This window comes from Lethenteron reissneri, chromosome 16 (assembly GCF_015708825.2).
Source record: "Lethenteron reissneri isolate LAM-NWPU_2019-01 chromosome 16, ASM1570882v1, whole genome shotgun sequence".
Taxonomy (NCBI): Eukaryota; Metazoa; Chordata; class Hyperoartia; order Petromyzontiformes; family Petromyzontidae; genus Lethenteron; species Lethenteron reissneri.
The window spans coordinates 12631857-12649960 of record NC_083794.1 but is presented as its reverse complement, the minus strand read 5'-3'; the positions used below and the strand labels follow the sequence as shown (position 1 = coordinate 12649960).

General features: G+C 42.7%; 1 long non-coding RNA gene across 1 annotated transcript; it reads left to right on the top strand.

Moving 5' to 3' along the window:
• The first annotated feature begins 9276 nt into the window (after positions 1–9276).
• LOC133343005 (uncharacterized) lies at positions 9277–17858 on the top strand. The gene is made up of 3 exons (XR_009755213.1): positions 9277–9490; positions 11760–11816; positions 16301–17858. It is a non-coding gene; the product is annotated as an uncharacterized LOC133343005 (long non-coding RNA).
• The last annotated feature ends 246 nt before the right edge of the window (positions 17859–18104 follow it).

Below are 18104 nucleotides of genomic sequence, written 5' to 3'. Positions count from 1 at the left end.
GAGGAACATGCAATGCTGGTAAGGTTTGTCACGTAAACAGAACATGCCAATTCGCTACTAGTACAACACACCTGTGCGCTTTGACTAGTAATTACTGGCCAAACGTTGTACTCAGATTGTAAATGTCGTGGATTTGCTCTTCAACACACCGGTGTGTTGTACTAGAATTGGCAGGTTCTGTTTAAATGACAAACTTCACTAATTGGCCGGGTCGGGTGGTGGCGGGTTTAACGACACATTTATATATTTACGCGATCTAACCCAAAAAAACCTCTTATGAACATTGGTTGGCGATAGTTGCCGACTACGTGTTAAACTGCAATGCTGGTGTAACAGGATTTTTGTTTGTTTGTTGCAGAATAGGAGTGAGTTATGACTGCAGGTGTCGGGTGGGTTGTGGCTCATGCCGGGTTGTTCTAAATCGCCTTGTTGGAAGTCAATTCCCATATTACCTAATGTGCAGTGGGGAGCCACTTGCGTTAAAGAGATTGGAGGATGGAGCATGTATAATGTCCTACATGCCATCATTTGTGCAGCAACGTTTCCATAACATATCATCTCGATTTGGTGAATGAGTTTGCCGTGAATTGGGAGACTTTGAGGCTCGTGACGGTAACAAATACTCTCATATTCTTCACCTGTATGCCGAAGGGATTCTGAGGTTTTTGGAGAGGGTATGGGGGTTATGAGGTCATTGAATCAGCAGAGGGAAGTGGGAACTGTAGATAGGGGATTAATAAACGAGAATACATTAACATAGATTGACTACAATGGAGAGTGTGCCGTGGATACGCAAGCATGAAAAATGGAAACGAAAGGAGAGGCTGAAGTTGTAAGGAGGAGAAAATCAAATAATTTCAGCGGGTGCGATGACATTGATGTGAGGGGGGGGGGGGGCAGAATGAAGGATTGATGAAACATCAGACAGCATTTATAATGTATATACACAGCATGAAAACATATGGCATACAAGACGGAGGAGCATGTGTTTGTGCACCGAATAAATGGAATGCGATAAAGGTGAGGATAAATTCGCTCGGAAAAGAAGAGTGGCGGAGATGATAGCAATTTGGGAAAGGATGGATGTGAAAAAATCACAGGGAAACAATGAAAGAGAAAGAGACAGGAGAGAGATCGAGAGAGCTAGGAGGGCGGAAAAGGTCTTAAATATTAATGATGGTTTAACAAAAACACTTAGAGGGGAGGAGCACCTTAAGCTGTGATCTGTAATTAAAGTGATTTCTCAAGGGGGGCATTAAGAGGAAGTTATCATTAGTCACAAACTTCCCTCTAGACCAACTCCATACTTATGCTATGTCTGTGCGGAACATATTTTCTCACAGTCCTGAATGATTTCCGCACATTTTATTTAACTGTATGTCACTCGCTCGCGCACCAACCCCCCCCTCCTCCGCCTTCTTCGGCCATCGCTGCAATATATTAATAAGAGGAGTTTTATATTGCAAAATGAAGACTAAACGGAAGCTTTGATATGACTGTCAATTATTGGATTTCATTGTGTATTTTTAATATAACGGAAGGATGGCCATTGCCGTCGAGTTAATCTCGGCGCAATTCAATTTTGCACGGCATTAGCAATGCCAGTGGCATAATCTCAGCCTGGGCAGAAAGTGCGCGGTCGGACAAAATGAGAGCAGCGTTAGAGAGAGCAATAATATCGTGTACATCTGCTATCCTCTGAAGGCCACTTCAACTGGCGCATAGAGCCGAATAACCCCCGAAAACGTGGCACACGACTTTCGCGCGTGGGGCGCAGGATGTGCCGGATTTTTTTCTTCTTTTTCAAATTCCCCGGGCCATCCACCCGCCCCGAGTGCTGACAGCCTTCCCGTAACCGATAAATAATTCATTGCCTGTTTATGGCTCGTAACCCAGCTGTAAAGTGGAGATATCCTTCTCCGGCACGCCGGGCAGACAGACCACAAGGACCCGGGCACATTTTGACCATCGTAGTTCACTGCTTCTGGGCACATTCGTTCTCTGGCCGCATGTTGCCCGGAGCTGTAAACTGCTCAGTGATGTCGCAGTGTCTGTGTGCCGTAGTAATGAAGGACTCTCATTTCTCAAGGTGGATCAATTGACATGGGACCAGTTAAATATTTCTCCTCTTGGCAAGTACACTGATATGATCGTTAAAAATGTGAGTGAAAATTTGGTATTAATTTAGCAGTAAATACTCATTACACGTGCTGAAAATGTATAATGAATGTTCACAGTTACTTTAACACGTAGGCTTTCGCGACCAATATCATCCATAATACAGGTTTTTTTGGGGGTTAGATCACGTAAATATGGTGGGCTTAACGACACATTTATATATTTACGCGATCTAACCCCCCAAAAAATGTATGATGGATGTATTATGGTTTATCAGTTACATTGACAGAAAATTCCACAATGCTTCGATTTACCATCTACAGACAGTATGCTTTTATATTTTATAAAATATATTTAGAGTGCAATTAAAATGTTGTTGCAGTTTGGCTATGTTACGTTATGCATTTGCAGTTTATATTTAATAAAGTAGTTTTTTTTCTCTTCATTATTATCCTCATGGAGTCATCGCCATATTTCACAATCTGACTTCGAAATAATCCACCCAGCACCCGCACACGAGCCGATTTCACGGCTCCATCTCCTCGGTGGACGAGGAGATGGAGCGATCGGACACGTTCCCTTCCTTGGCTGCCTCTCCATCATTATCCTCGGCTATCGGCCATTATATCTTCCAGCGATGTCTCCTACGCCCAATATTAAACACATTTATTTTGTGACGCTGCTGCGTTGGCATTGGTGCACAAGCGCAATTAACAACAAAAACAACACACTTGACAACAATTGCCCTTATTCATAGCACATAAACTAGTGCTATGAAGAAGGGCCATATCCCAAAAATGGCATCGATTAAACATACATTTTTTTTATTTATGTTAAGGCAATGTGGTTTAACACGCGAGTCCTTTTTGGTTCAGCCCAAGCTCACTTTTATGAACATATTGAATTGTTACATTGACCTCTGTACAATCTCTAATCTACGTGTACCCCTCTTTCTTTTACTCGCACAAATAAAAGACATTTTTTAATGTGCATTACACCCGCCCTCCCCGCCGTGGGATTTATTTACAACAGGATTTCTCTTACACAACTCGGCTAAGCATGTATATGTGCAGTACAACGTAAATTATTGTAACCAAATAAAGATGTATGATGTCTCCAATCTTTGAAAAGAGTACTGTACAGTTTCGATTTAAAGCTTTCGTGACTGCAGGGATGCATCTTCTTGGTTCGTTCGGTATCAAGAGGAATCTAGCATACCCATGGGAAATGCAGGTATGCTAATCACATACCTGCATTTCCCATATCCCCTCCCTTTGATGCTGCTATTCCTGCATAATGCACGGGCATAAGTGGTACTGGTCGCATACCTGCATTTCCCATGGGTATGCTAGATTCCTCTTGATATGCGAATTCCTTTGTCGGGGCGCTCTTCCCCTTCCAACCCAGCTTAAATATACGCTGCCAAGCCTGGTGGTGTTCATTCAGACGCTGTCTTTCTGACAAACCTGTTCTTCACCTGAGGACGGCTGCTTGCGTTGTGACCGAAACGTCGTGAGAATTATTTTATTATGTTTTATTTTTATTATTTTATTACTTCCCTTCTACGTGACTTTACCGAAAGAACCAAGAAGTACTGTACAGTATACTAAAAGTAATGGAGCATCATTTCCATATTGGACTGTCAACAATTAGATCCGCCTTTGCTAATTTGAAGCTTGTGATCTTTAGTTTTGCAACATATCCAGGCTCTCGGAAGGTTAATCAATACAAAATGCATTTATAACGTCCACGGTATAATAAAAAATAAATCAAATAGGCCTCTAGATTACTCAATAAAATCTGTCCCCTTTCCTCCCTTGCTTGCTGCCGAGATCACCGCCTCTCCCGCCATCCTTTCTGCTCATCGCATCCCCTCACTTTCACGCTGACAGCATCATTAAGTTAACCTCGTTAGAGACCTTACTGAATATATTGTGCGCGGCGAGAGGCGGGTGTTCGGGTGGGATCGCAGTCGGCAGGAAGGGGAAAAGGAACATCGTGTGAGGAAGCCAAGTAAACAAGTCGTGAATGTTTTTAATTAGGAATGACCCAGAACATATCATGTTCAGACAGACAGAATGAAGGAAACAGTCCCTACCGAACAATTGTCATGCTTATGAAAAGTTAAAGTGCATTTTCTATCATCACTGATTGACAGAACGCACAGCACGTGGCGATATGGCGTTTATTGTAAGTCCTGTTAACAAAACACAGCACACCACAGGTGTTAACATCAATCAATATTTACGTATTAAGTGGAAAGTCCCGTTTAGCCAGTTACCCAGCTAGTTTGCAAGGGAGGTCAATTTAACCTTATGGCGGGACCCCGGGGTCCCGAATAAACGAAAGTCAAAATCGCAATTACTGTGCATTTATTTTCAGCGACTCCGTCCCACCGCGTACATTAACGTCGCGACCCACGTGGCGCGGATCGTTTTGTCGTGTCGTGTTGTGTCCAAGCGCAGCAGCGAGGACGAATGCGCAGAAGAAACACAACTTTGAAACTTTGTATTCTTGGTTCTTTCGGTGAAGTCACGTAGAAGGGAAATAATAAAAAAAAAATGAAAACATTAAAAAAAATTCTCACAGTGAGAATTATTTGATTATGTTTTATTTTTATTATTTTATTATTTCCATTCTACGTGACTTTACCGAAAGAACCACGAAGATGAATCCCTGCAGTCACGAAAGCTTTAAATCGAAATATACTAAAAATTCTCACGACGTTTTGGCCACAACGCAAGCAGCCGTCCTCAGGTGAAGAACAGAGTTGTCGGAAAGACAGCACAATAAGGACGCTGTTTTTCCGACAGCTCTGTTCTTCATCTGAGGACGGCTGCTTGTGTTGTGGCCGAAACGTCGTGAGCATTTTTATTATTTCATTATTTCCCTTCTACGTGACTTCACCGAAGGAACCTAGAATATCAATCCCTGCAGTCACGAAAGCTTTACATCTAAATTTGAAACTTTGATTAGCGCATCGTGTTGAGCTCGTCGAGAGGAATAGATTTTGCCGTATCGTTCGCCTGCAACAGACATAAAATAACGTCGCAACGCAGTTTATGCGAGAGCCGGGGGCTTACGGGACCCCGGGGTGCTGCCATAAGGTTCAGCTGTGCATCAGCACAGAAGACAAACAGCAACGTAAAGAGGCCAGTCAACAATGGGACATTCAGTCATAGCGTTTAAATCAGGTGGGGTCCGCTTTTGCTTGCAAAAAGTCTTTTAGCGGAGTAAATCCAACCACTTCATGCTGTGACCAGCGCAGCGTGCCGTATGTCCCTCCGTGCAAATCCACCAATAATCACTCTTCACCTCGGCGCTGCATGGCCAGATGCCAGTTTAACTAACCAACCGCATGCCCTCCCTCCTCCCACACTTCATCTTGCCTGCAAGCCGCCTTCCTCACTTTCCAAGCACATCTTCCCGTGCGCCAAACCCACGGGCAAACATTAATGACAAGGCCACCCATCATGGGTTAAGTGTAAAGGGCACGTACGTTTACCTCCATATGTAAGAACACAAACCGTCAAGGAGAGGAAAATGTGCCGCGCGCGTCGTTGTATCGCTCACATTCAACGGGTTTATAAAAGCGGTCATTTTCCAATTGCCGCTTATGAAGTAACCGTCAAACGCTGCCAGGTATCCTAATGCAATTCGAACAACAATAAATGCAAGTTCGTTTTATTTTCCGAAAGAGATACGTGGAATATGGGGCGTTAAAGTTGCGTTTTAACGGCACTACCTTGAATGTTTTTTTTTCCATAATGATAAGTTGCGTATGCATCGCATGCAATGAGTTTTTTTTTCTTCTTTCCACGCCCCCTCCCTTGTGTTCTTGCGAGATCAAACGCACCGAACAGCTGAAAGACCAAAGAGACAGATTTTGTGTGCGTGTGTTGTGTTGTCATGGTCACTTATGTACAGCTGCGTGTACAGACTTCTGGGTAATTGTCAGCTCCTTTTTGTACAATTGTGCGTGAGTGTCGAAAGGCAAAGGTCCTCCCGCTGAGTTGTGTGTTTATCCCAGTAGTGCTTATTGAATCGTGCGTCGGCATTATAACAGCAGCCCACGTAATTAGATTGGTTCATTTCAGTCTGTAATTACAAGCACACACGGGATAATCCCCTGCCTGATTGCTACGCACACCGGGCATGCATCGCATCGGGAACAGAGCGGGAACTTGGAGATTTTTAACCCGATTTATTACCAATGCCTAAACGGTTTAGGGCAGCATGAAAATCCTCACTAGGGGATCGCAAATGAGGGCCCGAGCCTTGGTTTAAAGCTACATTCTCACAGGGCCGAGCGATTGTAATATCAAATAATGGGAAGTAAACCCTGATTCGCATTGTTGTTGTTGTTGTTATTATTATTGATAATACTATCGGTTACCTTTTTTTCCCGTTACAAAATGAAACATCCGTGAAAAAACTATGGCCTTCGTTGGCCACTTGCCATCATGACGCATTGTTTGCATGTAATTGAAAACAGGTAGGGATGTTGGGTGGGTGTGAGTGAGTGAGTGAGTTGTTGTTGTTTACTGATGTGCATCCTCCACACTGCTTGGACAAGTTAATGGGTTGTATATTGGATGTACAAGACCGGGGGCATGAACCGTGGCCCAATCATGGAAAAAAATGTTCTTTAAAAATATCGGCCAAGGGCACTTGTTTGCCAAATACAGGCACTTTTATTTCAAAATATATTCATAGTTCGTGATAACATGCAAGGGTACAATATTTTTCTTCCGCCACTGCTGGCAGAAGGGCCTCAACTAGAATGAACCTATCCCAATACCTCTTGGGATAGGTGGGAGAACCCACACTTTACCCCACCACACGTGGCCTGCAGATCAACTATTTATAGGACATTAGTGAATATAAGAGCATACACTTAAAATGTAGGAGCCAAACTTCAACATATAGGCAGGTAACAATATAGTTAACTTACACGATGCCAAACATGCATGTCTTCATGACTAACTCAGTGGACATTGATGCAGTTTGTCATGCTCTCATAACAACAATTATTTATTACATGAAGAAACTTAAGAAGTAAAATAGGGTTGCGTGAAGAAAGTAAAATCAAAATTTATGAAGAGAATCGGACACTTTTTTTTCCAAAGATTTTCATAGAAACGTTAAAATATATTTTCCCCATAATGTATATGTGAGAAAAGTAATGTAATCAGTATGAATGCTTACATGAATAGCCATTTTGTAAATTCATAATTCGTTTATTTTTGGTTCGATTATTTAGATCTAGTGTCAGTTCTTAACTATAGATTTCAGATTGGAGATTGGCAATTATTGTTCTAAAATGCAATGCATATGCGCGTGTAGGTTATTTTGTTTGGTAGATATTGTGATGTACACTCCCCCCACCCCCACCCCTTTCTTCCTTTACTTTAGTTCCTCTTGCCTTGTCCTCCCTTCCCAATATAACAATTTTTTATTTGACCAGGTAAGGCCCACTGAGCTATGTAGCTTTTTTTCAGAAGTGACCTGGCCACAAATGATAGCTCAACGAAGTGGCTTATCATGCGGAAATGTATAGCAGGCAAATACTCTAAATGCGTGATGTTGATTTTAAATGTGGAGGGAAAACCCAGAGGACACGGAGAAAAATCCACGTGACCATGGGAAGAACATGCAACCTCCAAATGTACAGGCATCGTCAGGGTCGGGATTGAACCCGTGTCCTCCCGTGTGCCAGGCGAGGTAGTTAACATCTCGTCACACACAGTGCCCACGTGCGAGGGACCAGTGAGCTCAATCTCCTCCTCTTAGAACCCAAGAGCACTGAGTTCGGACCTCGGTCTGCGGAATTTCTGTAGCGCCCAGACCCCCCCGTCTTGTACCCGGCTCGTGTCGAATTGAGACGTAACCAAATCAATAAAACGCAATGGATATGAACTACGCAAAATGATAGGACTACATAAACAAGGCTGGTTAGCGGGGCTCAGAATACATAAGAGAGAGAAACAAAAGTCACGCATCACAAGTTCATCCAAACGATTGAAGCTGTTATTCAGCAGAACACAAGTGTAAAAACACACATCAGTGTGCATAGCTAGGGCAGTTACTGAATGAGAACCAGGATCAAAACGATGACAGGCGGATGAGAGTATATAGGAGTGCTTTTGTAAAAAAAAAACTGAAAATATCGTTTTGCCTAGGAAAACGTTTTTGATCAGTATATGTTACCTGCTATAACAATGTGCATTGTTTGGCAAAGGAAGTATAGGCAACGACAGATACATTGGAAAAAAATCTAAGAAAAGCTTTAAATTGCACAAAGATGTATGGAGAGGTATATTGTTGCAATTACTGTACTTTTAATGTTTTCATTCATTTTTAGCCTATGCACAAAAGTTTAACAATAACATTTTATATTTCACGAGCACATTCCTCTGCCTCTGCAGGCAAACAACCTGTTTTGAAGCCCAAATAGAGCCTTTCAATAAGCTTTCTTTGACATTACCTCCTATGCTGCAAGGTTTGTAAAAAAAAAAATAATCTTCCCATTGTTCTCCACTCGGCCATGCCAGAAGGTCTAAATTTACATTATTTTGAGCCCGTTTCACATACCTTTGAGTCTGCAATCAACCTCCGCCCCTCTCCTGGACCCCCTTGGGCCCACAGGTAGAAGTCTGGCTACTGGGTAATTGGGCCCTGATGGGTGGGGTTTTTTTGGGCCCTTGGTCTGGCCCCCGCACTCATCATCTCACGGAGTGGTGGGGAGGCCTTTTGCAGCCTTTGCTCGCTGTGGGCCCTGGAGTGTTGGGCCCTTTGCCATGGTGTTTCTGGCATTAATGGACAGCCGCGGTCAGCACATCACTGGACATAATGGGGAAGTCTGGCGGGATGGGTCTGCACCGCGGGTTACTCAGCCAGTTCTGTCGAAGTCACTCAAAAACCATTAACTGGATTATGCATGAGATCACTTGTCTCAGCCATATTCTTCCCCCTCATGCTCGCCATGATGGTTATCTGCCAAACCAACCTATCCTCAGCTAATAGGATACGAACAGAAAGGTATTGACCCCTGTATCGGCCTGTGCACTCACCCCGCTGTTTGCTGTATTTTCAGCAAAAAATACTTCGTTGTAGCATTTATGCAAATTAATTTGTGAACAGCGCTCAATCTGATGTTGTAAGTTTGAAACATAAATCTGCCATGAACTTGACAAGGGATGTGCTCACAGCTGCCACTTAAGGAACAGCATGGGCATGCTTGTGTCATGTGACCTGGATTTTTTGTTATTTTTCGCAGGTGCTGGTCAGTGAAGGCAGGGGATGGTATCTGGGTTGGGAGCGGGGCATGTAGCTCCACCGGTGTTGGTGTTTGGATGCAAGGAGGAGCAGGGTGGGTTGAATGTTGTTTTGTTGAGTGCTCATCGATTGCCTGTGTTTCCTGCAGGCCGCACGCATATGTCTCTGTCGCAACCCATCGATCCCCAGGCAGTTAGAACAATAACAGCCAAGCCTGAGACACCGTGCATTATATACCAATTTACCCACTGCCAGGGGCTCTGGGTGGGCCATTAGGGCGTCATTCATACATTTCAAGAGGAACTCACGACTTGACAATTTACCTTTTGTTCAATCAGCCAGCATTTATTGATGGCTTTCATAAGAGGATATTTGGGGATTACTACTGTAATCTCTCGTCCCGAGGATTGAAAACTGCACGCTGTTGAAGCCGCTGCTGATTCTGTTATTGTTGATGTTGATGGGTTATTGTCTTTCCTGAGTCATAACACTTAAGCGTGTAATGTCGCATTTCAAGCTGGGAGCAAATTGAGCATCGCTATCTGATGACTGCAAATATCAGCAAATAAAACATTCTCGGCAAAAAATTGCATATTATGATCATTTTGTAATAATTGTGTTTATATAATGATTTTCATTAGTCGGGCTCGTGAGCAAAACTTTTCCCGTCTAATAATAGGCTGAACAAATGTGGTGTTTAGACTTGAACATAATAAAGCAATAACTCAAACATCCACATCGTGCATTTTAAATTGCAAATCACAAAAAATCCCATTACAGCAAGCCCCAAAATTACACTGTCAGTTACTGATGAGTATACATAGTGTGCACAGCATGCAAATCCTATTCCAGAAGCTGATAGTTATTTAGCTGCCTTTTGCAAATCTGCCACCTTACTGTTTCCATGGCTTCTATTGGCTGCACATCGCTTGTAGGGGTATATCAGCAATAAAAGAAAGGACATGAGCAGGGTTGGCAGGTTTAATACATTTTTGTCCACAGTATCACTAAAATGCAATAAGGTTACTGTGCCTTTGTGTGTGTGGCGAAGCATTTCAGGTCGAGTGCAGCTTTTGGTGGAAAGGGCCATTTTAGGCAGGATAGTAGCAAAGAGGGTTTTAATTGGCCTTGATAGGATGTCTCATTGATTCGCGTCATGTGAGAAGCGCCAGCATTGCTTCTTGCCCTGCCCCTAGGCCAATGAGGTCATACCACAGGTCAGGCCTCTTCCCCAACGACAGATCGGCCGTATTGGCAAAGCGCCAAAGCGCTGACACATGCACACACTGATAAACGCGCGCTCGTGCAACGACGCACGTGCTGTCGGGAGACGAGCCAGTCAACCCCTGGAAGCAGTGGAGTCACCAACCGTATGTTCACACTGCTGCATGATGCCCCGTTGGGTGACAGCTTTGCCCTCAAATTACAACGGTGCAAAATGAACGGTGTTTATTCTTTGTTTTGCTTTTCACCCCCCCGCCCCTGCCCCCACCCCCGCCCGCCTGTCTCACGGCAAACCTAGGAAATAGTGTAGAATGTTATAATCGCAGCGTATCCTCATCCCTGAATGACCTAACTCGCCTCTAACCATAATGGGATGAGCATATGAGTCACCGAAATAGCATGAAAAGCAACTGTACAATTATACCTTAAGGTATTATTGATTCATAAATATGAGTCTTTTTTATCAATAAATCTTTATCACAAAAAATAGCACCCACACGTTTCCCTTTGGTATTTGTGATTTTTTTTAAATTATCAAAAAACATGCTTTAAGCATTCAGCCTTACACTTTTCTGCTCCATATTTTTTTGATGAGTGTTTGGGCCCAGTGTTTGCACTGAGGATATTAAAGTCTTTGTTACGCAGTTGACATTAAGGATGTTTAAGGTGTCCGCTTTAATATGTCATAGCATTTAAAAGTTTTCATTAAAAATACCACGATTCAATCCTTAAATGTTGGCAGCTTAAAAAGCATTTGGTAAAGCCCTGCTTATTGGAAACTAATTTGTGCTCGAAGTTGAGCGTATTATGCATTGTTTTCATCACGGTCACTGAGTCTTTTTCGATACATTTGCATTGCTTAGTGTAGTGGACAATGGAGCCTCCTTTAATTAAATACAATTACAATGACACAACTTTGTCCTGGTTAGTTGTTAACAGCCACGCCGTGCTAATACTAATTAGCCGTGGCATCGTCTCATGTGCAAATACGTTTGGCCAACACAACACTCACCGCTATGAAAGCATTGCAGCATTCAATTAATAATCCACCACATGAGGTGAGGTGCGGTTTTTCTTTCGCACAATATCACTTTGGTGCCCGTTTCAGCTGTGATATGATTAATTTCGTGTCTCCACAGATTTTTAGTGTTACAGTGAATGCATCGGTCCAGAATAAGAGTGTGATCATTTGGAAGGTAATTTTTTTGGTATTTGTAAATGTTTGTCACGAGGCTTTTCAAATCCTGCTTTCAAACATACGGGTTGTCTCTTATCACACATGTATACATATTCCCACATAGGAGAACATTTACATGAAAATCACCATCGCAAAGTTGCTACTTTTTCTACAAAATATCATCAAATATACTTGTGATTTTATGATTAGTCACAATTGTAGGATGATATTGTATTAATGGCTTAATTCTATTTTACATTTTAATGGCATTTAAAAAAACGTGTGCCTCGTTTTTCCAATTGTGCTCAATAAATTAGCAAACACTTTCCATATGAATTGTACATCGCCGATTTTTTTCACTGTAAGAACAATCAACTTTTAATCGAGGATTCAATCAATCATTACATAACTAGAATTAGTAAAATCATCATCGTTCATCACCTTCAATCCATCCGCTGGTGGATAAAGGCCTCCGCCCTTCCTCGTGATCCCACCACCTGAGCACATAAACAAACCGTGTTAAAATTATTACGTGCAAGTGACAGCCGAAAGTGATGGCTCCTACTTTTAGTTTCGTCTCAGCAAGCCTTTGTTGTTTCCTTATAAATTGTTCACACACACACATTGCTTTGAGACTCTGGCAAATGAGGACAGACACTTATATGGCAGAAATTATCATCCAACACAGCAATGCTAGAATACACATAAGATCAAGAACTGCCAAGGTAATTGCACCATTTAGGTGGCTTGTGCTGCCCCATCCATCGTACAGCACAAATCTAGAATCAAACAGATTTTCATGTTTTTCAGCTTTTTGAAGGGCCACCTAATGACCTACATGTGTAGCATTTTTAAAATAACACATATACAGAATGTTGTTCACAAATAGTTAAGCGGAGCTGATTAAACCTTTGATTGTATTTGAATGCTGGCCATGGGTCTATATAAGCACATGGAAAAGCATTAAGACTAGAAAAAAATGTCAGTGTTTGTGACACTGAACGAAGTTAGAGATATACTAGTTAGTAATAAAGGCAAATGTTCTTTAGGCAGGGTTGATGGCTGTTGGTCAAGTGACATCATGCAATGGCCAAGTGGACATCTACTGCAGTGACGAGATCATCCCATATACAGGGGTTATAAGGATCTATTTCACTGTGAGATCACGAGAGATGGCAATGACTTAGCAAGGCCTTCATCCAGCAGTGCATGGATCACGGTTTTGTGATGATAATGAACTGATAGAATGCATTATATTACGTATAAGCACAGTTATAATACATTGATCCTGGGAGGACGTCTTTGCAATGCGAACATTGTGTATTCTATGGGTTTTTATTACATGACATCATCACAGTAATGTCAACTCCGTGGACACATGGATTAATTAACCACTTAACCTCCCTGTGGGTGCAGAACATGTCACCCCCAGTTTGACCTGCCAATGTGACAATTTGATGGGCATGTCCCCGAATGTGCAATACTGGGATGTCAACGTAAAATAAATTAAAATCATCTTGACTTAAAATTAAAATAATAATTTACAGACCTTTTTGTAAAATCACTCCTGGATGATGGCAGACTTCCCTCGCCATATCAGTCATGGGGGATGTTCATTTGACCAGACTTCGCAATTCTGGTCAGTGGTTATAGGTGAAGTTAGAGAGAGATGGGGCAGGTGGGGAGGGAGGGAAGGGCGAGGGGGCGTGGGGGGGGGGCAGAGATTGAGGGGGGGGGGGAGTCAGAAGTGGGGAGGCAGTAGGACTGGTTTAGATATCACACATCACTAATGTGATGTTCATCGTGGCCAGGAATCGAATTCAGGTTAATAGCGCAGTTCTCGAGCCATTGAACTTCCGTGTGGTATAAACACAGCACTTAATTAAGCTGTTGTTGCTGTAATGATAGCATACTGATAGCAGCAAATAAACTGGAATGAAACAAATAAGCTGGAATTATCTTTTCATCAAAATCACAAAGGGACTCAAAATATTGACTTACTGGTCGTTTATGTTTTTCACAATGGAGACCACCGAGCTGAGATGTCCATTCTTTATTTTATATTTAAAAAGTACATCTTTCAAAGAATCACACTTAATAATTCTATATTTACACTCATATGCACGTGTGGCTTAAAAAACATGTATTGGATTTAAAAAAATCCTTTTGACAATAAAATATAATGTATAATATATGGTTTCCTTTCACATGGTCGGCGTTGCATGCTGCTTTTGTATTTAGCTCGTGTGTGTACGTATGCTGAACTTCATTCGCATCGCAAATAGCCAACTGTGCTAATCGGAGGTGTTGGGGAAAGACAAGAAACTAAACACAACAAAAACAAATGAGTTTTCAATGTGGATGATTTAAAAGTGCCTAGCTCCAGTTGATTTTGAATATCGAAAGGAAGAGCATTCCAGACGGCCGCTCTTGCGCAAGCTTTGCTAAATCTCTTCATTGTTGGAGATGAGGGGACGGAATCTTACCATTTTATAGTGTCCCAAGAAAAATGTGCAATTCTTACCACAAGCGCACCTCCCATCCGACGCCCATAAGATCTGACCCCCCCAGAGCCACACGCGGTGATTAATGTCCGCATTAAGAAATTCGTTAAATTACAATACAGAGGGGCGGGTGCCCCGGAAGCTCACGATAGCTCATACAGACATGCGGGGAGCCAGATGATGAATGGCCTGCTGCACTCCGTGTGTTCCCCTCCCCATCGCGTTGCCGCACACACTCTGCACTTCGCCTCAGACTGAATAATGGGTTTAATTGTGTGAGGAGGGGATGGTGTTCATTTTGGTGGGCAATTTTTGTAATGCCGTGGAGGATCTTACAGCGGTGACACAAAAATTGCTTAATAATTTATCGTGGAAAAGGGAGAAAAAAACAAGCCCAATATTGCAGTAATTTTGGAGGTGATCGTACCTATTATTTATTTAGTTTTGGTATATTTACTGGTCTTCAAGTGGCTTTGCAATGTTTCTAAACGCAATATATTTGAACCAGATTAGTGTGTTTATTATTATTATCATCTCAATATGTATTTTCTGCTGTTTATGAATGTGTGTATATGTTTTACATGCGTTAAATTAGACCCCCCCCCCCCCCAACACCAATTCTGTACCATTGTAACCTTTAGGTGTGAGTAACGATTTTAATTGTGCTGAGCAATAAAAATTCTCATTTTATCATAGGTCTTTAAAAATGAAACACAGCATTATTAAAGAATCATTTGTTTAGGCTCTCACAATATGGACACAGAAATATATTACCTACATTACCAAGATTCAAAATGGTTCTTTACCTTTCTTATTTTCATTTCGAATGTTATTAAACCCCGGCTATTTTAAACACACAAGAGTTACAATACACTGGCATTGCGAATTTTTTCATCGCAGCCTCATCACAATATTACCTGTACAGTTTTAAGTCAAAATTACCTGTACAGCTTCCCGCCAACAACAAAACTTGCAACTATGCAGCCCCCCGAAGTGACAAAACGTATGGGGTGCAGGAATGGGCGCTGCAATGACAAACAGACAGGCACATAGCGGGGTCCAGACAGAACGTCAAACTCGCATGCTTGGCTACTCGGTCGACAGTGACGGGCAAATACTTTCCCGCAAAAATAGGTCTTGTACCGCAGAATTCATTGTTGAATGTAGACAGCTTGATAGCGGTTGAAACTTTATAAAAAAAATATATGTAGCCACTTGTTCCATTTCATGTCCCTTTGATCTAAGAAAAAAAAAAGCAATGTAATACAGTTTCAGCTCCCCGAACGACCACAATGCAGATTGATATGCTCAGTGACACTGCAATATAAAAGTAATGTGGTGTGTTCCGCTTGGCTTTGATCTGGGTGACCTCAGCAGCATCCGCCGAACTGTATTTTATCGTTGCCAGCTCTCCTTCGCTCAATGGAAGACGCAAGCAGGACCACTTGCCAGTCTGTAAGCCTCAAAACGAAATTCACACCCCCCCCCGCCCCCTCTCCCCCGTGCGAGCGCTGTGATGTGATGAAAACCAAAGCCAAACGCGCAGGACGCGCTCGGTTGACCCCTCGGCAGCGAGACCGTTATCGCAGATGTCATCGCGCTCCGGTCAGATAAAAATGTCAGCAACTTTTCAAAGTCCTGGAACATTTTTTTGATGTGCTCTGTAATGATGCATAATGCCTGTAATTTGTTTGGAGGATGGGTGGGGGGGCGGATAAGAGTGGAAAAAGGAAAGCATCTCGCTGGAAGTGCATGCACGAAGACTCAGCTCGCCCGTGTAGCCTTAACAAGACTTTTCGATTTAAAGCTTTCGTGACTGCAGGGATTCATCTTCTTGGTTCTTGGTTCTTTCGGTGTCTGAAGATGCTGTCTCCCCGACAGACATGTTCTTCACCTGAGGACGGCTGCTTGCGTTGTGGCCGAAACGTCGTGAGAATTCTTTTATTATGTTTAATTTTAATTATTTTATTATTTCCCTTCTACATGACTTTACCGACAGAACCAAGAAGACTTAACAAGACTGTCGGGGCGAGTGCTGTTCGCGATCACCTACGGAGGCCGGCACGGCACACAAAGAGGTTGTGTGGCCAGCACCATGCCCGGTCACCTTTGTCTCCCGAGTGGTGATGTTTACACGTTGCACCAAGTACCCATTTAAGGCCAAGTCGATCTATGGGATGCTACGGACTGGTTCGGATAATCGTCACCGTTGTTGATTATTAGTGGGTATTGAACATGGGTTTCTGGGTTCATTGGGCAGCGTGCTAACCGCTGCACTCCCACTCTCCACACAACATTAACACACACACACGCCATGCACGCAAAGTGTGCGTGTGTCCGTTTAAAATAGCAAATAGTTGCAAAATAAACACGTTATTAACGTGCAGCGAAATTTGCATTTCATTAAATGTATTGCCATAATTGTATTTTGTATCCCCACGTAATCAACACTATGGAAACAGCACTTTACATTTACGTGCCAGACCCATTGGTTACGAATGAATAATAAGTGACAATGCAGAAGCAGAGTTGACCTCAAGGACCTCTCCCCAATCGAGGTGTTATATCACGTCATTCTTACGTACGGACCAAGTTTATTTTAGATTGTCCTAATGTCCAGTCAGTAAGCCTTACCTTGGATATCCATATAGAGTGGTCTTTCACTCGACTATCTAGCAATTGTCTGCAGTGCCCTGCGCTTTAAGCTGCTTAGTGTTGTGCATGCCATATCAAGTGTAAGTAGAGAACAGTTTTAGCTGAAAATGGTTTTCATGCCTGGCTTATGTACACATATATTTTGGATGAGAGCACAATGCTCGTAGCATAATGGAATCAAACAACCACCAGAGGGGAATGAGTTGCAGTCGTGCCTCCATGGGCTGGATTTAAACGTAAGGTCTCCTGGGAAGTTAGGAAATCATGCTCTGGAACAAGAGGGGTAGCTCACTGAGGCATCCAACTGCAGTGTTTTGTACTTTAATTGCACGAAACGTGTATCCGTCGCCTCAAATACTGGCGTCAACATTTTAGTCACAAACAATGTGGATGTCATTCTAACTGTATTTTTTGCTTTGCTCTGGCAGAGAACGGTAATAGAATACTAACTTTCTCCCAGGCATTCCGCCAGCGTGAGAATCCGAAACTTCAAATAAGTCACCGCTAATCATCACTTTGGATAAACTACTCTACCGTTGGCCATACACATTTGTAAGACATTCTTTACGGAATAATACGTTTCCGTCGCTATTGATCCATCACGTGATGGCAACGTTTTGACACGGTTATTGAGAGCTCCTTTCTCGAGCGTTTTTGAAGGGACGCGATTGCATGCCTGAATCGTGAGAGCACGCCACTGTGTCGCTTTGTTCCCTCCATAATATATATAATATATGCATTGTAAGGGCAGCACATCACGCTCACGCATGACACGACTCGTGGGAAGATGTGTCTTGCCCGCAATCTCGTGGATGGCAAGTGATCGATGCCGTAGCATTGTGTCGACGGGAAGCCGCTGATTTATTTTTGGATGTCCTTTCTTTTTTAAACTGCGATTTGTGGTTCGGGTTTTTTTTTTTGAGCTGGAAAATAAAAATCACTCCGTCTTGTCAGAGGCCCCTTGCTCTTTTTTTTGCTGCACGGCTAATTTGTGCTGAGCCACAACCACTGCTGTTTGGGACACGCGCCAAAGCCATCAAATGAGTTCTTCGGAGCCACTGGGTGTTCAAGGCACATCCTGAACATGGGATATTTTTTCACCCCAAACACCCCTCCTCCCTTCGCAAAAATTTCGTTATCATGCTTCT